This window comes from Rhipicephalus microplus, chromosome 6 (genome assembly GCF_043290135.1).
Source record: "Rhipicephalus microplus isolate Deutch F79 chromosome 6, USDA_Rmic, whole genome shotgun sequence".
In the NCBI taxonomy this organism is placed as follows: domain Eukaryota; kingdom Metazoa; phylum Arthropoda; class Arachnida; order Ixodida; family Ixodidae; genus Rhipicephalus; species Rhipicephalus microplus.
Genome location: NC_134705.1, coordinates 85279363 through 85305622, shown reverse-complemented (window position 1 = coordinate 85305622; position 26260 = coordinate 85279363). Strand labels below are relative to the sequence as shown.

The window sequence follows — 26260 nt, the reverse complement described above, 5'->3', positions numbered from 1 at the left end:
GTCCACAATGCCCTGCCACCATGACAACAAGGAAAGGGCTGGACAATCACATGCGCAAACACAGAAAACAGGAAGCACAGCACATGAACGAGCGACCACCGACTGCAAGGACTTCGAGGGCTGCACCTACTGCAACTCCGACTGGCCGACCGCCCCGCGCTGCTGCCGGCAACCGAGCCACACGGACAATGACCCTTCGATCGTCACAAAGCTCCAACTCAACGACGTCAACGGGATCATCACCAAGCGAGGACAGCGCGACACTGAGCGCAACGCCGGACTCTCCAACACCAACAGAGCTGGCACTCACACCTTCCTCCCCCCTTCTAGGTGACTTGCAAGAAATCCCTGACCGGGTTTCGGCAACCACGGGCACCCCATCGCCCACGCCTAGCGAGGCCTCCACCGCGAGGAGCAGGTCTTCATGTGCCTCTCTGTTCTCACAGGTTGGAAACGCGTCCCCCATCACGCCGAGTCCCAGGCAACATGAGTCGCCGCACAGCGACACGGACCACGACAACCCACGGCGTTCCCGGCCACCATCACTGGACCGGGCCCCTACCCCTCTCCCTCCTCTCTTAGGCAGCACAGCTTGCTCTCCAAGCCAGAGCTCCAGGGATGCGACAATTCCATCAGCAACCAGCGAGGAGGAGTCACCACCAGAAGGGTCACGGTTTTCGTCCCGTCTCCAGCAGGTTCCAGACACAGCCCGCGCTACTCAGAGGACCAGCCAGCAAGGAGCACCACAACAAAGCTTGACAACAGCACAGGAGGACCCTCAAGCAAGTCCATCAGCCAGGAGTATCACCCACAGCGTCGATTCCCCCACACATCCAGCATCATCCGAGGGACTTTCGATAGACGACGCAGGCGGCGAATCACAGGACCCCGCCCCGCCGACAGTGAACCCCGGCGAGATCACCCTCTCCGGGCCAATCGACGACACAAGCGTACTCGCAGAACACAGCCAGCGAATCCGGCAACTGCTTCGGGAGCCCGCCACTGCTGAGCGCTGGGACGACTTCCTCTCCATCCTGGAGGAGGCCGTATCGGCGGTGAGGAAGGAGGCGAAAATTCCGGACAACCCTGCCGGTGGGAAACCCCGCGTCCCGACCAACCCGAACAACGCCCAGCAGATACAGAGCCTGTATCGTCGCAACCGCCGTCGGGCTGTTCGTATCATCGTACAGGGCGAAACCAAACTCTGCGAGATTCCGCTGGACAGACTGGAGCAACACTTTGCTGAAACATGGGCGCCGAAGGAAGGGAACACCCACCTGCTCCTTAACAAGGCTCGCCCGGACGACATGACAGAGATCTGGCTCGCCCGATTCACCAGCGACGAGGTGGCGGCCCGTCTTCGCAGATGCGAAAACACGGCCCCCGGCAGTGACAGGATCACCTACCGCCATTGGAAAGAACATGATCCTGAAGGTCTCTTTCTCTCCGCAGCATTCAACGTGTGCCTCCAGTACAAGCAAGTGCCCGACGCCTGGAAGGAAACGAGGACCATCCTCATCCACAAGAAGGGTGATCCGAGTGAGGTCACGAATTGGAGACCCATTGCCCTTGGGAACACCATCTCCAAGCTGTATGCGGGTTGCCTAGCTTCCCGCATGCAGCAGTGGGTGTGTGACCATGACGTGCTCTCGAGGTGTCAGAAGGGGTTCCTGCCGCACGACGGCGTGTTTGAACACAACTTCGTGCTGCAGGAGCGCCTGGACGCCGCGCGGGCCGGCGGTGGTGACCTTTGCGTGGCCTTTCTCGACTTCGCCAACGCATTTGGCTCAGTTCCGCACAACGCACTAATCGATTCTCTTCGTGGTGCAGGTGCAGGAGAGGACTTCTGCGCAATCATCGCAGACCTCTACCGAGACAACGCCACCCGGATTGTCGCCGAAGCTGGGACAACGGCCCCAGTCACAATCTCCGCCGGAATTAGACAGGGCTGCCCACTGAGCGGCCTGCTCTTCAACTTGGTGCTCGATCCAGTCATTCGGGCGGTCCAAGGAGGTGAGAGGCAGCACAATGTGCTGGCTTACGCCGATGATCTGACCCCCTTGGCGGACAGCCCCAAGAAACTGCAGGACCGCATCAACGTCGTGGCGGCTCTCGCGGGCCAGCTGGGACTTCGGCTGAACCCCAAGAAGTGCAGAAGCCTGCACCTCTCTGGTAGGACTCCCGTAGGCACTAGGGACACGAAATTCTTCGTCGACGGAGAAGAGATCCCTCGCATCAGTGACTACGAGAGTCAATCTTTTCTAGGACGCCCCGTCGGGTTCAGCCTTCTCCAAGACCGCTCTAAGGTCGATGAGGCGATCTCCGTCGGCCGCACCCTGCTCGAGTCCATGCTTGCCCCATGGCAGCGAATTGATGCACTGAAAACTTTTGTCTTTCCAGCACTCAACTTCGCCATGCGGTGCGGACAAGTGGGCAAGGCGGAATGGGCCCGCCTAGACGACGCACTCCGGCCCCTGATAAAGAAAACTCTTTATCTTCCAGGTAACGCTGCAAACAACTACCTCTACGGCAGCGCAGCGGCCGGAGCAGCTGGAATCCCCCTCGCCGCAGACACAAGTGACGCCTGCCGCGTGGACAACGCCTTCAAGCTTCTGACCTCAGCCGATCTCGAGGTCCGGGAACTTGCCTTCGAAGCGCTAACCAAAATTGTCTCCAAGCGCATTCGCAGGCAGGCCACCAACGAGGAGCTCGCCTGCTACCTCAGCGGCGAAACGGAGGGCATTTTCCAGGCACGGCCGACACAACTGCAGTCCGTCTGGACCGAGGCTCGGAAGGCTTCCCGCAGGCTACACGTCACCTGGGAAATTTTCGAGGACGGAGGGACCAGCATCACGTGTGACGGAGAGGAAACTCTCACGTCAAAGAAACGACGAAAAGTGGTGAAAACGCTGCGCTTCCGAATGATGCGGGCACGCGATCGCTTCCTTCAAGAAATGCCCAATCAAGGGAAGGCAATGGAATGCGTCGCCGCAGACCCGAGCAGCTCCCACTTCATGCGCTCCGGCAAATTCACCCGCTTTTGCGACTGGCGCTTCATTCACAGGGCACGCCTGAACCTCCTACCTGTGAATGGAGCCAACCCATGGACCACCTCCGCCGACAAACGGTGCCGTGTGTGCGGTTACGCAGTGGAAACGCTGCCACACGTCCTGGGTCACTGCATGCGCCACAGCATGGCCTACACCAGTCGTCACAACAAGATTGTGGCGAGGGTGAAACAAGCCGCCAGCAAGAAGTTCACGGTCACGCATGAGAACAGAGCGGTTGGTACCACCAACCTTCGCCCCGACCTCGTTCTCGCCAGGGGGGAAGAGGCGATCATCGTGGACGTGACCTGCCCCTTTGACAACCGGCTCAAAGCACTCGAGGCAGCCCGACTGGAAAAGGAACGAAAATACGAACCAGTTCGGGACTTCTTGCTCCGCCGCTACCAGAGAGTCACGATCGAAGCAGTCGTCGTCGGCATGCTTGGCTCCTGGGACCCGGCAAATGACAGAGTTTTCAAAAAACTCTGCAGCCGGAGATATCTCCGGTTACTTAAGAAGCTTGCAGTGAGCGAGACCATTGCAGCTTCTCGGGAAGTGTACTGCGCACACGTGGCCATAAAGTGACTGTCACTCGCTGGGCCACGTGCTGACAAAGTCACCCTCCCAAAGACATCGCAAAAATAAGAGGTGATACTACACGACACACGCCCCTTTCACTTTTTCTCCCCTGCTATTTCCTATTTTCACCTTCTCTATACACAGTTCACGATATACCACCTTCTTCCTTTCTGGTTGAAGGAACAAAAAATGAGAACAAGTTTTTCCTTTTCGGTCAGAAATGTTCCTAGCATTTTTGAAAACCTCTGTTCTTATCAGCTTAATATCTGATACGGATCCTATTTGGATCCAAGATATTAAACTTATTTTTGTGATGCGGCGGAGTGCTTGAAGCTTGCTTCACCTCCGCCACGGGTTGGCCCGGTATTGCACTACCTCCGGGATCGGCCCACTCACCCCCTGCGGGGTGAGTTCGACAATAAATTCAATGATAGAAGGAGTGTTCGGATTTACCCATGATACCGGGGTAAACGGCTTGGGTGCGTCGAGTGTCCGAGACGGTGGCGGCACGCCGCCCCGGCTGACGCGGTATTCGCGTGCAGGGAGTGCGCTAGCTGTGTTTACACTTACGATTGCTCTGGGAAAATAAATGTTTCCGTGTGTATTTCATATATGGAGGGTCTCTTTTATTTTGTTATGTTCACACGTACATACTCAAGTTTCTTATTTTTTTTAACGTTCCTACTCATATTAATAAAACTATTGAGGAAATTATCATTACTGTTTCGGAGGAAAGCTAGAAGTGTGTATACGATGTGTATGCATGTGCGATGTGTATGTATGTATGTGTGTAGAAGTGTGTATGTATGTGCCAAGCTATTTCCGCTTTTCGAATTCACCCGTTTCGCAACGAAAAATAAAAAAAGCCTCTAGAAAATGGGGTTTGGTTGGTGTTTCTGTTTACAGTTGCAGTGGCAAGCGAAGGCATTTTTATTTCACATCTTCACGCGGCGTCTGAACCTGAAGACGCGTGCTCTCGCCACGTCTACGCATCTACACTATTCCCCATCACAAATTAAAATCGCAAAGAACGCCACAGGACCCACTCCGCACACACCTGCTGTACGGTGGAGCGGCAAAGCCCCGATGTGCTTTTCCTATGTCCACTGACCTTTGGGGTTTGACGTCCCAAAACCACCATATGATTATGGGAAAATTTCGACCACCTGGGGTTCTTTCACGTGCACCCTAATCTGAGCACAGGGAAATGCAGCCGCCGCAGCCGGGATTCGATCCCACCACCTGCGGGTCAGCAGCCGAGTACCTTACGGCCATCAGACCACCACGGCGGGCATCGCCTTGTTGATCAAACACTTCATTTCTGAACACCATCTCATACCAGCTCATCCACCGTTGGCTCTCGTTAATTACAACGAACATCCTCGCACGCTCACCTCAATGGAATTGCCAGTTGCTGGAAGTTCCAAGAAAATTGCGCACTAGACGTTCGGACGCACCACGCACGTACCTGAAGCGACGTGGACCCCAGGACGCGTGAGATCACGCCCCGGGCGCGCTTTGCCTCCGTACCCACTCGTCACTCCTCACAGCTTCACTAAGCCGAGTATGTAGAAGTCGAAGAAGCAGAACAACAAACCAGCCAATCCCCCACAGTGGGTGTGAGCCACAAGTGAAGGTCAACAAAAACAAGCAACACCAGCGAGCGCAGTGACGAAGCTATCGTAATGGGGCGAAATAATCCACGAATATGGCTGCACGTTGACGCACGGTCGCATTTGTGCAACCACCCGTGTCTCCCGAAGACCGTCTGTCGCGCGTCTTCGACGAAAAGCGCAGGCGAGTACTTCTCCACTGATTTCCGCGACCACTTCACGACCGCCTTCGGCCGCCTCATGTCCGTCCGGCACGATCGACGAAGCGCCGCACCAGCGCCTCGTACACGCCACCATAGCACTCCTACCCCTCGGAATCAGCAAAACTCGGACGTTTTCGACCACGACAGACAGAACCTGCCGGCCCGTTGAACGCTTGAACGACATCGCAGCGTCAAGTCGCACACTCACGTTCCGTCACCCTCTGCCACATGATCCTTCATTCACCGGCTTCACAACCCACGCGGTAGACGTTTCGCACGCATTCCCGGGTCTGCCTTTCACGGCAGGACCTTCGTCGACCTCGGTGCGGTGTTCCGCCACGTCGGAACTTGCAAGGCATATGTTGAGCGTGCTGAAGCAGCCAAAGGCACCACCTTTTTGCCGATGATTGTGGGCGTCGTTGCAGAGGCGTTGCTTGGGCAGCCGGCGTAGAAGCCATGTTGGATGGGTGACGTATTCACATTTTGCACAGTCATTTTTTTTTTTTTTTTTCCTTCCTTCCAGACTTTGGTGCTCGAGTTGGACATGTACACTATGCATCAGTTTTTAAAACAAATGCTGTAGCATCCCTCGCGACATGCCTGATAATGTTCGCCAGCAAGCATTTGGTGTGACGTCATGGGCGCATAGAGAGTACGCATGCAAGCAAGCACGCGTGGCTTCGACCTCTGGGAAAAAGAAGGTTTCAGTTTTAACATGTTTGTAAGCGAAACTAGAAACTTCAAGCGGACTGGGGATAAAAGCAATGCCGTGAAGCCAGCGCTGCCGCTGTCGGTGCACAATGCTGGTTGTGCATGGGTGGACGTCGGAATTGCTTTGCTACTGTTTGCCCGGCTTTTGGCCAGAACTAAGTACGAGGTGTGAAAGAATGGATTTTAATTACGTGCTAATGAATTGCATCGCTTCTCGGCCTTTTGGCTAAGATCAAAGTGTAGTCCTACCTCTCGGGACTACATTTTTGGCCTTTGGGCCGGGGTTGGATGCCCCCCCTTGAGGGGGGACAACCCTTTTCATTCTTTTTTTTCTTTCTCCTCTCGCTTCTCTTTTCCCGCTTCCTTCTTACGCTTGCGGTGCATCCAAACCGGGCTCCCTTGGGAGCTGACTGGGCAGTTGCACCGCAACTTATACGTTCTTCCCCTGTCCTGAGGTCAGGGCGTGGGTCTAAACCCACCCCTGACCGCCTGGCCTCTCCAGCAGGACTGTCTGGGGTCTTTGGACCCGCGAAGGTGTTATGCCTGCGGGATCCACTTGGTGGCCTCACTTCGGGGTGCGGCAGCAGGGGAGTGACGCTCCGCGGTGGGCAAAAGGCTCACCCCGCTATCACCGCTGTATTGAGCTATAAGCTCTGGGGTCGCTTGCTTAGCTGGCGGGTGGTCGCCCAAGGCGGCCTTCCCGACTAAGCCCAGGGTTCCCCGGCCCTGGGTGGACGTGCGGCTCAGCCCCTGCTCTGCCGGCCTGCTCCATTGCAGCTCCACCATGGCTCTAAGCCATGGCGACTGGCCAAGCCCTTTGGTGAGAAAGGGTGGACGCTGGGGCAGCCGGTAGGGCGCCGCGCCCTTGGTTTGGCCCGGTGGTCCCGGAGGTCCGGGCGGCCTTTGGTCGGGCCAGCAAGGCCGAGACTTCTACTTCCCTCTCTTGTGTGCTGCCTCTTTTGACAACCTCACTCTGTTCTTATCAGCTTAATATCTGATACAGATCCTATTTGGATCCAAGATATTAAACTTATTTTTGTGATGCGGCGGAGTGCTTGAAGCTTGCTTCACCTCCGCCACGGGTTGGCCCGGTATTGCACTACCTCCGGGATCGGCCCACTCACCCCCTGCGGGGTGAGTTCGACAATAAATTCAATGATAGAAGGAGTGTTCGGATTTACCCATGATACCGGGGTAAACGGCTTGGGTGCGTCGAGTGTCCGAGACGGTGGCGGCACGCCGCCCCGGCTGACGCGGTATTCGCGTGCAGGGAGTGCGCTAGCTGTGTTTACACTTACGATTGCTCTGGGAAAATAAATGTTTCCGTGTGTATTTCATATATGGAGGGTCTCTTTTATTTTGTTATGTTCACACGTACATACTCAAGTTTCTTATTTTTTTTAACGTTCCTACTCATATTAATAAAACTATTGAGGAAATTATCATTACTGTTTCGGAGGAAAGCTAGAAGTGTGTATACGATGTGTATGCATGTGCGATGTGTATGTATGTATGTGTGTAGAAGTGTGTATGTATGTGCCAAGCTATTTCCGCTTTTCGAATTCACCCGTTTCGCAACGAAAAATAAAAAAAGCCTCTAGAAAATGGGGTTTGGTTGGTGTTTCTGTTTACAGTTGCAGTGGCAAGCGAAGGCATTTTTATTTCACATCTTCACGCGGCGTCTGAACCTGAAGACGCGTGCTCTCGCCACGTCTACGCATCTACACTATTCCCCATCACAAATTAAAATCGCAAAGAACGCCACAGGACCCACTCCGCACACACCTGCTGTACGGTGGAGCGGCAAAGCCCCGATGTGCTTTTCCTATGTCCACTGACCTTTGGGGTTTGACGTCCCAAAACCACCATATGATTATGGGAAAATTTCGACCACCTGGGGTTCTTTCACGTGCACCCTAATCTGAGCACAGGGAAATGCAGCCGCCGCGGCCGGGATTCGATCCCACCACCTGCGGGTCAGCAGCCGAGTACCTTACGGCCATCAGACCACCACGGCGGGCATCGCCTTGTTGATCAAACACTTCATTTCTGAACACCATCTCATACCAGCTCATCCACCGTTGGCTCTCGTTAATTACAACGAACATCCTCGCACGCTCACCTCAATGGAATTGCCAGTTGCTGGAAGTTCCAAGAAAATTGCGCACTAGACGTTCGGACGCACCACGCACGTACCTGAAGCGACGTGGACCCCAGGACGCGTGAGATCACGCCCCGGGCGCGCTTTGCCTCCGTACCCACTCGTCACTCCTCACAGCTTCACTAAGCCGAGTATGTAGAAGTCGAAGAAGCAGAACAACAAACCAGCCAATCCCCCACAGTGGGTGTGAGCCACAAGTGAAGGTCAACAAAAACAAGCAACACCAGCGAGCGCAGTGACGAAGCTATCGTAATGGGGCGAAATAATCCACGAATATGGCTGCACGTTGACGCACGGTCGCATTTGTGCAACCACCCGTGTCTCCCGAAGACCGTCTGTCGCGCGTCTTCGACGAAAAGCGCAGGCGAGTACTTCTCCACTGATTTCCGCGACCACTTCACGACCGCCTTCGGCCGCCTCATGTCCGTCCGGCACGATCGACGGAGCGCCGCACCAGCGCCTCGTACACGCCACCATAGCACTCCTACCCCTCGGAATCAGCAAAACTCGGACGTTTTCGACCACGACAGACAGAACCTGCCGGCCCGTTGAACGCTTGAACGACATCGCAGCGTCAAGTCGCACACTCACGTTCCGTCACCCTCTGCCACATGATCCTTCATTCACCGGCTTCACAACCCACGCGGTAGACGTTTCGCACGCATTCCCGGGTCTGCCTTTCACGGCAGGACCTTCGTCGACCTCGGTGCGGTGTTCCGCCACGTCGGAACTTGCAAGGCATATGTTGAGCGTGCTGAAGCAGCCAAAGGCACCACCTTTTTGCCGATGATTGTGGGCGTCGTTGCAGAGGCGTTGCTTGGGCAGCCGGCGTAGAAGCCATGTTGGATGGGTGACGTATTCACATTTTGCACAGTCATTTTTTTTTTTTTTTTCCTTCCTTCCAGACTTTGGTGCTCGAGTTGGACATGTACACTATGCATCAGTTTTTAAAACAAATGCTGTAGCATCCCTCGCGACATGCCTGATAATGTTCGCCAGCAAGCATTTGGTGTGACGTCATGGGCGCATAGAGAGTACGCATGCAAGCAAGCACGCGTGGCTTCGACCTCTGGGAAAAAGAAGGTTTCAGTTTTAACATGTTTGTAAGCGAAACTAGAAACTTCAAGCGGACTGGGGATAAAAGCAATGCCCTGAAGCCAGCGCTGCCGCTGTCGGTGCACAATGCTGGTTGTGCATGGGTGGACGTCGGAATTGCTTTGCTACTGTTTGCCCGGCTTTTGGCCAGAACTAAGTACGAGGTGTGAAAGAATGGATTTTAATTACGTGCTAATGAATTGCATCGCTTCTCGGCCTTTTGGCTAAGATCAAAGTGTAGTAGAACCAGTTCGGGACTTCTTGCTCCGCCGCTACCAGAGAGTCACGATCGAAGCAGTCGTCGTCGGCATGCTTGGCTCCTGGGACCCGGCAAATGACAGAGTTTTCAAAAAACTCTGCAGCCGGAAATATCTCCGGTTACTTAAGAAGCTTGCAGTGAGCGAGACCATTGCAGCTTCTCGGGAAGTGTACTGCGCACACGTGGCCATAAAGTGACTGTCACTCGCTGGGCCACGTGCTGACAAAGTCACCCTCCCAAAGACATCGCAAAAATAAGAGGTGATACTACACGACACACGCCCCTTTCACTTTTTCTCCCCTGCTATCTCCTATTTTCACCTTCTCTATACACAGTTCACGATACACCACCTTCTTCCTTTCTGGTTGAAGGAACAAAAAATGAGAACAAGTTTTTCCTTTTCGGTCAGAAATGTTCCTAACATTTTTGAAAACCTCTGTTCTTATCAGCTTAATATCTGATACGGATCCTATTTGGATCCAAGATATTAAACTTATTTTTGTGATGCGGCGGAGTGCTTGAAGCTTGCTTCACCTCCGCCACGGGTTGGCCCGGTATTGCACTACCTCCGGGATCGGCCCACTCACCCCCTGCGGGGTGAGTTCGACAATAAATTCAATGATAGAAGGAGTGTTCGGATTTACCCATGATACCGGGGTAAACGGCTTGGGTGCGTCGAGTGTCCGAGACGGTGGCGGCACGCCGCCCCGGCTGACGCGGTATTCGCGTGCAGGGAGTGCGCTAGCTGTGTTTACACTTACGATTGCTCTGGGAAAATAAATGTTTCCGTGTGTATTTCATATATGGAGGGTCTCTTTTATTTTGTTATGTTCACACGTACATACTCAAGTTTCTTATTTTTTTTAACGTTCCTACTCATATTAATAAAACTATTGAGGAAATTATCATTACTGTTTCGGAGGAAAGCTAGAAGTGTGTATACGATGTGTATGCATGTGCGATGTGTATGTATGTATGTGTGTAGAAGTGTGTATGTATGTGCCAAGCTATTTCCGCTTTTCGAATTCACCCGTTTCGCAACGAAAAATAAAAAAAGCCTCTAGAAAATGGGGTTTGGTTGGTGTTTCTGTTTACAGTTGCAGTGGCAAGCGAAGGCATTTTTATTTCACATCTTCACGCGGCGTCTGAACCTGAAGACGCGTGCTCTCGCCACGTCTACGCATCTACACTATTCCCCATCACAAATTAAAATCGCAAAGAACGCCACAGGACCCACTCCGCACACACCTGCTGTACGGTGGAGCGGCAAAGCCCCGATGTGCTTTTCCTATGTCCACTGACCTTTGGGGTTTGACGTCCCGAAACCACCATATGATTATGGGAAAATTTCGACCACCTGGGGTTCTTTCACGTGCACCCTAATCTGAGCACAGGGAAATGCAGCCGCCGCGGCCGGGATTCGATCCCACCACCTGCGGGTCAGCAGCCGAGTACCTTACGGCCATCAGACCACCACGGCGGGCATCGCCTTGTTGATCAAACACTTCATTTCTGAACACCATCTCATACCAGCTCATCCACCGTTGGCTCTCGTTAATTACAACGAACATCCTCGCACGCTCACCTCAATGGAATTGCCAGTTGCTGGAAGTTCCAAGAAAATTGCGCACTAGACGTTCGGACGCACCACGCACGTACCTGAAGCGACGTGGACCCCAGGACGCGTGAGATCACGCCCCGGGCGCGCTTTGCCTCCGTACCCACTCGTCACTCCTCACAGCTTCACTAAGCCGAGTATGTAGAAGTCGAAGAAGCAGAACAACAAACCAGCCAATCCCCCACAGTGGGTGTGAGCCACAAGTGAAGGTCAACAAAAACAAGCAACACCAGCGAGCGCAGTGACGAAGCTATCGTAATGGGGCGAAATAATCCACGAATATGGCTGCACGTTGACGCACGGTCGCATTTGTGCAACCACCCGTGTCTCCCGAAGACCGTCTGTCGCGCGTCTTCGACGAAAAGCGCAGGCGAGTACTTCTCCACTGATTTCCGCGACCACTTCACGACCGCCTTCGGCCGCCTCATGTCCGTCCGGCACGATCGACGGAGCGCCGCACCAGCGCCTCGTACACGCCACCATAGCACTCCTACCCCTCGGAATCAGCAAAACTCGGACGTTTTCGACCACGACAGACAGAACCTGCCGGCCCGTTGAACGCTTGAACGACATCGCAGCGTCAAGTCGCACACTCACGTTCCGTCACCCTCTGCCACATGATCCTTCATTCACCGGCTTCACAACCCACGCGGTAGACGTTTCGCACGCATTCCCGGGTCTGCCTTTCACGGCAGGACCTTCGTCGACCTCGGTGCGGTGTTCCGCCACGTCGGAACTTGCAAGGCATATGTTGAGCGTGCTGAAGCAGCCAAAGGCACCACCTTTTTGCCGATGATTGTGGGCGTCGTTGCAGAGGCGTTGCTTGGGCAGCCGGCGTAGAAGCCATGTTGGATGGGTGACGTATTCACATTTTGCACAGTCATTTTTTTTTTTTTTTTCCTTCCTTCCAGACTTTGGTGCTCGAGTTGGACATGTACACTATGCATCAGTTTTTAAAACAAATGCTGTAGCATCCCTCGCGACATGCCTGATAATGTTCGCCAGCAAGCATTTGGTGTGACGTCATGGGCGCATAGAGAGTACGCATGCAAGCAAGCACGCGTGGCTTCGACCTCTGGGAAAAAGAAGGTTTCAGTTTTAACATGTTTGTAAGCGAAACTAGAAACTTCAAGCGGACTGGGGATAAAAGCAATGCCGTGAAGCCAGCGCTGCCGCTGTCGGTGCACAATGCTGGTTGTGCATGGGTGGACGTCGGAATTGCTTTGCTACTGTTTGCCCGGCTTTTGGCCAGAACTAAGTACGAGGTGTGAAAGAATGGATTTTAATTACGTGCTAATGAATTGCATCGCTTCTCGGCCTTTTGGCTAAGATCAAAGTGTAGTACACGTGGATCTCCCACTTTGATCTTTACAGCCAAAGGTCGAGAACGGTCCCTCCCGGGGAGCCGGCCGCCCTGGAAGGTCCCCCCCCCTGGTCGCACGGAGCTACGCTGTTCCTGGGTCCACCTGGTTCCTCGGCCCTGCTGCACCTTCGAAGGAGTCTCCGGCCAACTACCGACGCGGCGGGCCCACCAGCAGGAGCAGACGCCCTCCGGGAGTGGTAAGAGTCCACGAGCCTTTTCTTGCCTGCCACTCCCGGCCCGGTCGTCAATGCCTGCTGACGACACCCACGGGCCCCGGTCCTCGTGACCACTTCATCGCCGCCGTCGTCGGAGCCTACCGGACCGGACATCAAGCCACGGGGACGTGGACACCGACCGACCGGGCGTTCCAGTCAAGCCAGCGGGAGAAGACGCCCTCCGGGAGTGGTGAGAGTCTACAAGCCTTTTCTTGCCTGCCACTCCCGGTCCGGTCGCCAATGCCTGCTGGTGACACCAGCGGACCCCGGTCTTCGTGACAACTTCGCCGACGTCGTCGCCGTCGCCCCGGCCTTCCTGCCCGGACGTCCGTCCACGAGGACCTGGAGAAGTCCCTGCCTGGCCATGCCTACCCCCCGCCGGCCACCTGCCGTGTCCGTCGAGCCGCTCTTCCTGGGTTCCGGTAGCCGTCGGCGGCGTCCCGCTCCCCCTTCGGGGACGAGCACACCGGCGCCCCCGCCGGCCCAGCGGCCTCGTCCTGGCACACCCGCGTCTACTGGCGTTTCAGCGGCAGCATCGGGCCCTCCTCGCTCCCGACCGCCCGTCATTCACCGGGGCATCATGACGGTGTACCTGCCGGTGCCAGGGCTCCTTCGTTGTCCTTATCCCTGTTGCGCGGGCTGCCAAGCCCGCACATCAGTCTCGCTCCGACTGTCCGCGTGGCGGTCCCACATGGAGCAGAAACACGGGGTTCGGCCAACGGAGCGGCTCTACCGGTGCGTCGCCTGTGATGCCCGGTTGAATTCGCTGTCCGCCCGCCACGACTGCCCGGGTCCTGCCTCGAACGAGCCTTACCACCCTTGCCGGTATTGCCCGAAGAACTTCAATTGCGAACGCTCCTTGGCCCGGCACACCATGGCACGGCATGCGCAAGAGGAGTCCACTCCATTTGTACCTCTTCGCCCCCCACGGCAGCCTACGGCGACTACCTCCAGTTCCTCTGGCACAGAGACCACACCACGCTCCGGCCCAGCTCCTTCCGGTACAACTTGCCGAGCAGTACCAGCACCACAGACCCGAGCAACCGTTTCCCGGTCTCGAAGACGTCGTGGAGGCCATTCTTCCACATCGACGCCATCTTCCAGTACCGGGTCGGCCTCCAGCACTTCGGCAACCTGTTCTCCGTCGGTGTCAAGTTCCGAGGCGTCTACTATGCCGGGCCACTCCTCCCCAACTTCTGGCTCCGGCTCTTCTACGCCTCGGCAATCGCCTTCGGGTACCGGAACGCCACCGTCCGTGCCACCAGATCCTGGTCCCCAGTCCACGACTAGCGAGGTCTCATCCACGCCCGGCTCGTCTTCTCGTCGTCGTACCGGTCCCGGCACCACGTCGTCTGCTTCGAGGGCTTCCTCACGGATGTCCACAGAGCTTGCCGACGTCCCCGGTACCGACAACTCCGACGACGCATCGGCCAACGAGCCGGTGGACGAACAGAGTGTCCATGCTGCCGGCACCGTCGTCGACCGCCGCCCTCTGTCGACCAATTCCCGCTCCTCCTCATCCCCTTCCCTTTCCGAGCGGTTGGAAGACACTGGCGCGGATGAAGCCGACGACGGTGCACACGACACTCCTGTGGAAGCACCGACAATGGAGATGCCACCGGACCGCACCATGCTGCTTGCGGAGCAGGTCCGCGTCTTGCGAGCCACGCTCCGTTCAGCTCCAACACCAGACTCATGGGCGACGTGTGAGCAGGCGTGGTCTCAGGCTGTTGCTCTGGCCGCGGAGGCTGTCCGCCTCCCCCCGTCAACACCGGGACGCCCTGCTCGAGACGTCAACCCTGACAACGCCACGCAGATCCAGCGTCTCTACCGCAGGAACCGCCGACGTGCCGTGCGCCTGATCATGGAGGGTCCTACACGGTCCTGTACCATCCCCATACCAGACATCCAGGACCATTGGGCCTCCACCTGGTCACCTCGCACGGCAGACACCTCAGCGCTGTTCCAACGGCCCGCGGCCCCTGTCCCGGTCGACACGGCGTCCTTCTCGGCGGACGAGGTTCTCCTCCGGCTCCGGAAGTCGGAGAATACGGCTCCCGGTCCTGACAGACTGACGTACCACCACTGGAGGTCCGTCGACCCGGAGACCCGCTTCCTGTCCGCCCTTTTCAACGCCTGCGTCCACCACCGTCGCACCCCGGACTCATGGCGAACGTCGCGTACGGTACTCATATACAAGAAAGGTGATCCCTCTGTCCCGGGCAACTGGCGCCCCATTGCACTCGGCAGTACTGCCTCTAAGTTATACGCCAAGTGCCTTGCGTCGCGCCTACAAGCCTGGATCATGGATCACCAGGTCTTGTCAAAGTGCCAGAAAGGTTTCCTCCCGTATGATGGCGTTTTCGAACTGAATTACATCTTTCAGCACCGCATAGACGCAGCCAGAGCTGGTGGCACGGAGTTTTGCGCGGCCCTTTTGGACTTCGCAAACGCCTACGGGTCCGTGCCTCACCGAGCCCTCCTGGACGCCCTCCGTGGTTCCGGTGCTGGGGATACGTTCACCGCCCTCATCGAGGACCTGTACCGTGACAACCAAACTGTCATTGTTGCTGCAGAGGGCACGACAGATCCGGTCGACATCCACTCGGGTTTACGCCAGGGCTGCCCGCTCAGCGGGTTGCTCTTCAACCTGGTCATAGACCCTGTGATTCGAGGCGTCCAAGGCACAGGCGACGACCACAACATCCTCGCCTATGCCGACGACCTGACGCCCCTGGCCGACTGTCCTGCTCTTCTCCAGCAACGCATCGACATGGTCGAGGCGCTATCAACACCGCTTGGGCTATCTCTCAACCCGAGCAAGTGTACGACCCTGCACCTCAGCGGCGTCACCCCCGTCGGAATGCGGCCAACCGTGTTCCGGGTCTCCGGCGTCCCGGTAACGGCTTTGAACGACTCCGAGCCGCTCCGCTACCTCGGACGCCCGGTGGCTTTCCGCCTTCCACAGAGAGCGGGAGCCAATGTCATTGACGACGCCATACGCAACGCCACGGCAATATTTTCGTCCCTTCTAGCCCCCTGGCAGCGTATTGACGCCCTCAAGACATTTGTGTTCCCCGCCCTCAACTTCTCCATGAGGTGCGGCGCCCTGACCAAAACAGACTGGCACCGGTTGGACCTTGCCATCAGGCCCATGGTCAAGCGCACACTCTACCTCCCGGTGAATGCCTCGACACACTACGTGTACGGGAGCGCCTCCGGAGGAGCTGCAGCGATACCGGTGGCAGCGGAGTTATACGACATCTGTCGTATCGACTCCGCTTTCAAGCTCCTGACAACACCAGACCAGTCACTACGGGACCTCGCCCTGTCGGACGCTTACGAGATCGCCTCCACCCGCCTCGGATGGGAGGCTACCCGTTTTGAGTTGGAGGCATATCTCTCTGGCGACCGACAGGTCGTCCACTCAAGGCCAGCAACCCAGCTGCGCAGCGTGTGGACCGAGGCCCGTAAGGCATCCCGAAGGCTACAAGTCTCGTGGTCCCTGCGGCCGGACCACGTCACCATCACCTGCGGCGACGCAACGCTTCCTTCAACCCAGAGGAACCGGGTCATGCGGACGCTACGAGATGTGCTGGCCCACGTCCGGGACAACGCCCTCCATGACCAGCCCAACCAGGGGAAGGTGATGGCCTGCATCTCGGCGGATCGTGCGAGCTCCCATTTCATCACCACGGGAGCATTCACGCACTTCGCCGACTGGCGGTTTATCCACCGGGCACGCCTCAACCTGCTACCCCTGAATGGCGCCGTCATGTGGGGCCCTACTGACCGGGACCAGCGTTGCCGAGTCTGCGGCTACGCGAGGGAGACGCTACCGCACGTGCTTTGCCACTGCATGACGCACAGCGCCATGTCTCAGGCACGGCACAACGCGGTGGTCTCGCGCCTTCGCACGGCCGCTGCCCGCGACTACACCGTAGCGTACGAGAACCGGCCGGTCGGCGACACCGGACTGCGTCCTGACCTTGTCCTGGTTCGCGGGGAGGAGGCCCTGGTGATCGACGTGGCTTGCCCGTTCGAGAATACACCAGAGGCCTTTACCAACACGCGAAACGACAAGGTCGCACGCTACCAACCCGTCGCCGACTACCTGCGTCGCCGCTACCAAAGAGTAACGGTGGCCGCCGTCATCGTCGGGGCTCTCGGCGCTTGGGACCCGGCCAACGACCGCGTCCTTCAGCGTCTGTGCTCCCGCACCTACCTGCGTCTGTTAAAGAAACTCTGCGTGAGCGAGGTGGTGGCAGCGTCCCGCGCCATATACCACGCGCACGTGGGACATGGACGCAGCTAGACCACCGCTGACTAAGGCAAGACATACCGTACCACGTCGCCACATCGCCTACCACCTGCCAAGTACCCTGGGTAAGCCGCTGCAGTCCCGAAGGTTCCTGTGATGACCAACACCCTGGCGTCTTTGTATCACCATCCGTGTCCGGTTTCCAATGGACTCTCCCGGTGCAATGTACAGGAACTAAACGATGTCGTCCGGCTAATTCAAGACAACCTATGCATTGTCTGAAACATAATAAAATTCCACTCTGTTCTTATCAGCTTAATATCTGATACGGATCCTATTTGGATCCAAGATATTAAACTTATTTTTGTGATGCGGCGGAGTGCTTGAAGCTTGCTTCACCTCCGCCACGGGTTGGCCCGGTATTGCACTACCTCCGGGATCGGCCCACTCACCCCCTGCGGGGTGAGTTCGACAATAAATTCAATGATAGAAGGAGTGTTCGGATTTACCCATGATACCGGGGTAAACGGCTTGGGTGCGTCGAGTGTCCGAGACGGTGGCGGCACGCCGCCCCGGCTGACGCGGTATTCGCGTGCAGGGAGTGCGCTAGCTGTGTTTACACTTACGATTGCTCTGGGAAAATAAATGTTTCCGTGTGTATTTCATATATGGAGGGTCTCTTTTATTTTGTTATGTTCACACGTACATACTCAAGTTTCTTATTTTTTTTAACGTTCCTACTCATATTAATAAAACTATTGAGGAAATTATCATTACTGTTTCGGAGGAAAGCTAGAAGTGTGTATACGATGTGTATGCATGTGCGATGTGTATGTATGTATGTGTGTAGAAGTGTGTATGTATGTGCCAAGCTATTTCCGCTTTTCGAATTCACCCGTTTCGCAACGAAAAATAAAAAAAGCCTCTAGAAAATGGGGTTTGGTTGGTGTTTCTGTTTACAGTTGCAGTGGCAAGCGAAGGCATTTTTATTTCACATCTTCACGCGGCGTCTGAACCTGAAGACGCGTGCTCTCGCCACGTCTACGCATCTACACTATTCCCCATCACAAATTAAAATCGCAAAGAACGCCACAGGACCCACTCCGCACACACCTGCTGTACGGTGGAGCGGCAAAGCCCCGATGTGCTTTTCCTATGTCCACTGACCTTTGGGGTTTGACGTCCCAAAACCACCATATGATTATGGGAAAATTTCGACCACCTGGGGTTCTTTCACGTGCACCCTAATCTGAGCACAGGGAAATGCAGCCGCCGCGGCCGGGATTCGATCCCACCACCTGCGGGTCAGCAGCCGAGTACCTTACGGCCATCAGACCACCACGGCGGGCATCGCCTTGTTGATCAAACACTTCATTTCTGAACACCATCTCATACCAGCTCATCCACCGTTGGCTCTCGTTAATTACAACGAACATCCTCGCACGCTCACCTCAATGGAATTGCCAGTTGCTGGAAGTTCCAAGAAAATTGCGCACTAGACGTTCGGACGCACCACGCACGTACCTGAAGCGACGTGGACCCCAGGACGCGTGAGATCACGCCCCGGGCGCGCTTTGCCTCCGTACCCACTCGTCACTCCTCACAGCTTCACTAAGCCGAGTATGTAGAAGTCGAAGAAGCAGAACAACAAACCAGCCAATCCCCCACAGTGGGTGTGAGCCACAAGTGAAGGTCAACAAAAACAAGCAACACCAGCGAGCGCAGTGACGAAGCTATCGTAATGGGGCGAAATAATCCACGAATATGGCTGCACGTTGACGCACGGTCGCATTTGTGCAACCACCCGTGTCTCCCGAAGACCGTCTGTCGCGCGTCTTCGACGAAAAGCGCAGGCGAGTACTTCTCCACTGATTTCCGCGACCACTTCACGACCGCCTTCGGCCGCCTCATGTCCGTCCGGCACGATCGACGGAGCGCCGCACCAGCGCCTCGTACACGCCACCATAGCACTCCTACCCCTCGGAATCAGCAAAACTCGGACGTTTTCGACCACGACAGACAGAACCTGCCGGCCCGTTGAACGCTTGAACGACATCGCAGCGTCAAGTCGCACACTCACGTTCCGTCACCCTCTGCCACATGATCCTTCATTCACCGGCTTCACAACCCACGCGGTAGACGTTTCGCACGCATTCCCGGGTCTGCCTTTCACGGCAGGACCTTCGTCGACCTCGGTGCGGTGTTCCGCCACGTCGGAACTTGCAAGGCATATGTTGAGCGTGCTGAAGCAGCCAAAGGCACCACCTTTTTGCCGATGATTGTGGGCGTCGTTGCAGAGGCGTTGCTTGGGCAGCCGGCGTAGAAGCCATGTTGGATGGGTGACGTATTCACATTTTGCACAGTCATTTTTTTTTTTTTTTTCCTTCCTTCCAGACTTTGGTGCTCGAGTTGGACATGTACACTATGCATCAGTTTTTAAAACAAATGCTGTAGCATCCCTCGCGACATGCCTGATAATGTTCGCCAGCAAGCATTTGGTGTGACGTCATGGGCGCATAGAGAGTACGCATGCAAGCAAGCACGCGTGGCTTCGACCTCTGGGAAAAAGAAGGTTTCAGTTTTAACATGTTTGTAAGCGAAACTAGAAACTTCAAGCGGACTGGGGATAAAAGCAATGCCGTGAAGCCAGCGCTGCCGCTGTCGGTGCACAATGCTGGTTGTGCATGGGTGGACGTCGGAATTGCTTTGCTACTGTTTGCCCGGCTTTTGGCCAGAACTAAGTACGAGGTGTGAAAGAATGGATTTTAATTACGTGCTAATGAATTGCATCGCTTCTCGGCCTTTTGGCTAAGATCAAAGTGTCGAGTTAGCTGTTTTTTACGAGCCCTCGCGCGAGTCCCGGGGTCACGTCACGTCGGCGTCGGCCCCCGGGCCCTCTCGGAGTTCGAGCCCCAGAACCAGTGCAAGCCCTTCGCCGCCGCAGCCTCGTGCACGCGGCTGCCACCCTTGGGTTTCGGGCCTTCCCGCCCGGAGACCCTCTACATGCCAGGTCGAGCCAGGCCCCCGGTCCGCCCCTGCTGCCCCGGAGCTCCTAGCGGCGACCCCTGCCATCACCAGACCCCAAGCGGCCCCCGCCTCAGCTGAGCCGCTGCCTACCAGTGTGCAGCTTGACTGCACGTCACGAGTCGTCCCAGAGCCTCGCCCCCCCCGGCGGCTTGCGGGATCCGCCCACCAGTATGGCCATGCCAGTTGAGCTCCCGGTGAGGGAGAATTGTTTCATGTTTTCCGCGCCCGAGGGCGATGTCTCTGTTGACGATCTGATTGATGCAGTAGAATTAACCGCTGGTGATGATAGTGTATTCGTGCTTCAGCACATGGGGGGCGCAAAGTTCCTTGTGTGTACTCGCAATGCTAGTCAGGCGACGAGCCTAATGGTGGCGGAGGGTTTCACGGTGAATGGGGTGAAGGTGCCGGTAGAGGCAGTCGGGCCGCCGGTAACGTACGTGAACGTCTACCGCTACCCGGCTTTCTTGTCTGATGAGGCCCTTAGTAATGCTCTTGCCCCTTTCGGCAAAATTAAGAGCATTTCCTTCGCCACCTTGGCGACTCGCCAGACTAAGCTAAATGGTGTGAGGCTAGTCAAAATAGAAATGTCCCGGCCTGTTCCTAATTTCATGACAATAGCGGGGCACAAAGTCATGTGTGAATACCGTGGGATGCGTCGCGTGTGCGCCCGCTGCGGCGAGGTCGGACATATGGCGACCGCATGTTCTGCCGCGTACTGCAGACGGTGTGGCATTTTTGGCCACGATACGGAGGGCTGCGAGGCCGAATGTAAACGCTGTGGCGGCCACCACGGGACGCGCGAGTGTTTTCGGAGGCGCTCTTACGCGTCTGCCGCCCGCGGTTTCCCCACACTGACTGATACCACCCCCTCACTTGTACATGTAAGCGGCCCTGCCGTATCGAAGGCCGCCAGTGCCCCACGCCTACAGGTGCTATCGCCAAGGACTGCACCTCGCACCATTGGGAAGGGGCTCCCACCCGAGGACCGCAACTGCAATACTGGCCCGCCCACAGGCAGCAGTGCGGACACTTCGTCTGCCAACGAAGGGGAGAAGCCGGGAAGCGTTGACGACGTCGCCACCACGTCGTCTGAAACAGACACCAGTGACCTCGAGACGGTCTCTGCACAATCGTCACCCACCACGCAGCCCGCACGCCCGCTAGGCGGGCCCGGCCGCCAGGGTTCCTCTGTCGCGCCTAAAGCCCTTACTGGTGCCTCTGAGCAAGAAGCAGCGAGCCTCCTTGTCGCAAACCCACCCACTAACGTGCTGGCTCCAGTCACTCCCCTGGACTTGGAAGAAAGGAGCCAAGACCCCGCCCGAGAGGACTTGCCCATCGTGAGTCGCGGGTACTACGTGCTCCCTGAAGTCCGCGCTCAACCAAGCCTGATACCCCTCCCTGCGCCCTCCTCTGACCATGCGTTGCCCAGTCTCTGCCGAAACCGGGACCCGATTACAGCTCAGACCGCGACTGGCCGCGATCAGAGGACACGCTCCCGCTCGCGCCGACGCACAGGAGAGGGTGTTAAGAGCGATCCGAGAGAACGAGCGACGAGCGGAGAGACGAAGCAGCGACGGGCCGGGCTCGGCGCGAGGAGCAGCGACAGCGACGCCCCTCCGAAAGCGAAATCACAGAAGTTGGGCGAGCGCGCGGAAAGCGAAGGGGACCCGCCCCCTCAAGCCGGCGATTCCAGCGCCTAGTACGCCGACCCCACCCCAGATGGCAGCGCCCTTCCCCCACTGCGCTCCCTTCCTTCTCCCTCTGTGTCCCTTTCCCCTGGCGCGCCATGCACTCCCCCTTTCGTAAACTCGCCCCCTCTCCCCTCCTAGCTCCGCTTTATGGCTGACCGGCTGCGTTTCGCCACCTGGAACGTACGCGGGTTCCGCGATAAGACGAAGCAAACCGCCGTCATCTCTTTGGCCAAGCTCCATGACATTGACCTGCTGTTCGTCCAAGAGGCGAATTTCCGTTCCCTCCTCGATGTCACCCTTTTTCGGAACCTTTGCCAGGTCGATGCCTTCTTTTCCTTGACGCGGGCCAAGTCATGCGGGGTCGGTGTCGTCTTCGTCTCTGGAAGGTTCAGGCAAAAGGCTCATTGCGTGTTTGGCGCCGACGGCCGTACGCTAATCCTGGACATCTTCATCGACGGTCGCAAAGTACGGCTCGTTAATGTGTACGCGCCAACAACGAGAACGGAAACGAACACCTTTTTTAGAGAGCTCGGCGAGTCCTTGCAAGCGCCCCTCCCGCATGTAGTCCTCGGCGACTTCAACTGTGTCGTCGACACTACAAGGGACATCAGGGGCCCAGGTCGCGGAGGCTCAGCCTACCACGCGAAGGACCTTGTCAGACTCCTTCGCCGACTGCGACTCTCGGATGCATGGGTTCTCCAGCATGATAACGCATTCGGTCCCACTCGCATGTCGAGGACCACCGCCAGTAGGCTCGACCGCGCCTACTTACCTGACCTTTTGTTACCTTCCCTTGAGGCGTGTGAGGTGCTCCCGTTGCCTCCTGCCTTGGCGGGCATTTCGGATCACGTCCCGTTGGTGACAACCGTGCGCGGGAAGCCCGGCCCCAGTCCAGCAAACGCGTCGTGGCGCCTAGATCCGGCTTTATTAAATGACCCGGTTTCCACCCCCCTGATGCAGCAACGCATTGAAGCCACAATCAGAGCGACCCCCCGAGTGACCCCGGCCGTCTGGGACGACCTCAAGGCGACCTGGAAGGCGCATTTACAACAAGAGGGCAGAGCGAGAAAAAAACGCATTACGGCTCAGATGAACGAGCTGCTGCGCAGGATGCGCATCGTCCAGAACGCCGAGTGTCTCACTTCCTGCACTCGCGACTATCTTGCCGCGCTTAAGGTACAGCATGCACGACTGCAACGAGCCATCACCGGCGAGAAGTGCGCGTTCCGAACCACCTCAGAGGGGCACCGGGAAGAGGACCTGCGCGAAGTAAGCGGCAACGGCTCAGTACGGATCCTACAAGTAAGGCGCCCAGACGGCACACTCACGGAAGACCCAGCAGAGATCGAGGCGACCTTTCGACGCCACTTCGAGACCGCTTTCCGCGAACCGGAGCCCATAACGACCTCATCGGAGCTACCGCACCGGTCAGAACTGTACCAATTCTTGAAACACCTCGATGAAGGTGAATGCCCGACCTTATGCGGCGCAGCGACGATGCAGGAATTGTGGGCCGCCATCCAGTCTATGCCACCGAACTCAGCTCCCGGCGCGGATGGCCTCACTGCAGGGTTTTATGCGACCTTTTTTAGTATCCTGAGCGAGCCGCTACTTGGCGTAATCAACAGCATTCTCGAAGGCCACGCGAAACCCGCCTCGTTTGCCATGGGGCGCGTGGTCCTGATACTTAAGGAAGGCTCACCACCGAACGACCCCACGTCATGGCGCCCTATCACGCTACTGAATGCGGATTACAAGATTGTCGCCTCTATTCTAAACAGCCGTTTAAAGACCTTTCTGCCGGACATCATCGCGCCGCACCAAACCTGCGCAGTTCCGGGCAGATCACTGTTTGCCAACCTGAACATGACTAGAGACGCCTTTCAGTACGCCACCGAGAAAAGAGTATCAGGAGCTTTTCTTTCCCTCGACCAGGCCAAGGCCTTCGACCGGGTCAGGCACGCCTACCTGTTCGAAACGCTCCGAGAGTTTGGCCTCCCGGCAGGGTTTGTTAACATCATCAAGCTCCTGTACTCGGACCTCAGGTGCCATGTGGTTGTGAACGGCTCCACTACGGACACCTTCCAGTACACGCGTGGGATCAGACAGGGATGCCCACTTGGCCCGACCCTGTTTGTGCTTTCCATAGAGCCCCTGCTCACGTCCGTAGCCGGTGACACGCGTATTCGGGGCCTCCCGCTCACAGGAACTGCGGAACTAAAGATCCTTGGTTATGCCGATGACATCTCCCTTTTCGTGAGGGACGCCAGTAGCCTCGACCGTTTTCGTCAGCTCTTCGCATTCTACGCGGCAGCGTCCGGAGCGCAGCTGAACGAGGAAAAGTGCAGGGCCCTTCGCTTCGGCAATTTCCCTGCGCATGCCATCGGCACCTTTCAAGCGGTCAACACAGTAAAGGTACTCGGGATATATTTTTCGAGCGAGGGAGTCGCACCGTCAACGTGGTCCCGCGTCCTTGAAAGGGCCGCTCAAATGGCAGAGCGTGCAGGCCTGCGAGACCTCTCGTCGCGCGAGAAAGCGCTGGCGGTTAAAACGAGTATTTGCGCACTTGCTTTGTACGCAAGTCGAGTAGCAGTGATGCCCGCAAGGACGATAAACCAGCTGTCCAAGCTCATCACGGCGTACTTGTGGGAAGGGAAACCGCCACCTTTAAAAAGACACCTCTTACACCTGGCAGTATCCGAAGGGGGTCTCGGCCTTCCACATGTACAGAGCGCAGGCAGAATTCTAGCCCTTAAAACCGCCCGAGCGCTCGCGCGCGCGAGCGATTACGTTGGCCACAACCTCCTCCTCTACTGGAGCGGTGCCAGGCACGACTGGCTGGACGCTGGCCGACACTCCGGTCCTTTTGCTGAAGCACCCGCGCCCTACTATAAAACGGCAGCGGCAACAATGCGCATGTTGGGGAATGAACTACCCGGCTGTGACGTAGACGAAGACCCGCCAGCACGCATCGTCGAGGCCATCACGATGAACCAGCTAAGCGATGCCGACCGAAAACGGGCCAAGCGCGCGCAGAGTGAACTTGGCTCCCTCCGTTGCGGCATCCCCCGCGAGGCGCACGATTTGCTCCTTAAAAAGGCCTGGCACGTCCTACCTACAAGACAGCGCCTTAACAAATTAGGCATAGTCCCGAATGCTAGCTGCCCCAACTGTCGCGTCGTGGAAACGCAGGAGCACGCGTTGTTTGAATGCGTCGCGGTGAAACCCGTGTGGCGCATGGTGGCCCACTCCTTCGGCATCCGCACCCCTCCCAACCACAAACGTAACAAAGGCGCCTTCGCCCAACTCGTGGTGATTTTCACAGTGTTGGTTTTATGGCAGAGGCGATCGCTTGCGGAAGCGCGCAGGAAACCAGTACGAGCCGCGTTTCCGGCAGTCTCGAGGATCCGAAGGCTGCTGTGGGCCTATTTATCGGCCGAACTCGAAGCCAGCGGCGAGGAAAAGTTCCTCCGTCGCTGGCATACGAAATTTTTCTTCCTCAGGGACGGCAAGCTAGCCGCCCCAATCACTCCCTTCTAACCCCCCCCCCCCTCCGGCTCCAACACCTTTATGTTTAAGTTGTGCGTTCTACATGCATCCCATGTGTCAATCTTTTGAGGTGTAACTCAGACCTTGCTGTGTACCCCCCCCCCCCCCACCAGCGTCTATATTCATTCGTGGGGAAACTGATATCCATTGCTCATCTTGTTTTCCGGCATTGTATATATGTATATAGCCCGCGTGTTTTTTTCGTTTCTCTGTACGCCTTGTTTACTCACCTTTGTATATACACACATCCGTTGTTCAATGTTACTCTGTTTTTTTTTTCTCTGTGCTATAAGTAACTCATGTATTTGATGTAGTTATCAGCCGATTACCCGGCGGTGCATACTGTACTGTTTTTTTTGTTTCATGCGTTGAGAGTTGAATAAACTTCTCCTTGTGTAGTATCTGTTCTTATCAGCTTAATATCTGATACGGATCCTATTTGGATCCAAGATATTAAACTTATTTTTGTGATGCGGCGGAGTGCTTGAAGCTTGCTTCACCTCCGCCACGGGTTGGCCCGGTATTGCACTACCTCCGGGATCGGCCCACTCACCCCCTGCGGGGTGAGTTCGACAATAAATTCAATGATAGAAGGAGTGTTCGGATTTACCCATGATACCGGGGTAAACGGCTTGGGTGCGTCGAGTGTCCGAGACGGTGGCGGCACGCCGCCCCGGCTGACGCGGTATTCGCGTGCAGGGAGTGCGCTAGCTGTGTTTACACTTACGATTGCTCTGGGAAAATAAATGTTTCCGTGTGTATTTCATATATGGAGGGTCTCTTTTATTTTGTTATGTTCACACGTACATACTCAAGTTTCTTATTTTTTTTAACGTTCCTACTCATATTAATAAAACTATTGAGGAAA

At 56.4% G+C, this 26260-nt stretch overlaps 5 pseudogenes; all 5 read left to right on the top strand.

Moving 5' to 3' along the window:
- Nucleotides 1-3852: 3852 nt before the first annotated feature.
- Nucleotides 3853-4023, top strand: LOC142766339 (U2 spliceosomal RNA; annotated as a pseudogene).
- A 3080-nt stretch (nt 4024-7103) lies between these two features.
- On the top strand, nt 7104-7278 carry LOC142766476 (U2 spliceosomal RNA; annotated as a pseudogene).
- A 2799-nt stretch (nt 7279-10077) lies between these two features.
- LOC142766370 (U2 spliceosomal RNA) lies at nt 10078-10256 on the top strand (annotated as a pseudogene).
- A 7154-nt stretch (nt 10257-17410) lies between these two features.
- On the top strand, nt 17411-17578 carry LOC142766464 (U2 spliceosomal RNA; annotated as a pseudogene).
- Nucleotides 17579-25773: 8195 nt separating this feature from the next.
- LOC142766176 (U2 spliceosomal RNA) lies at nt 25774-25946 on the top strand (annotated as a pseudogene).
- The last annotated feature ends 314 nt before the right edge of the window (nt 25947-26260 follow it).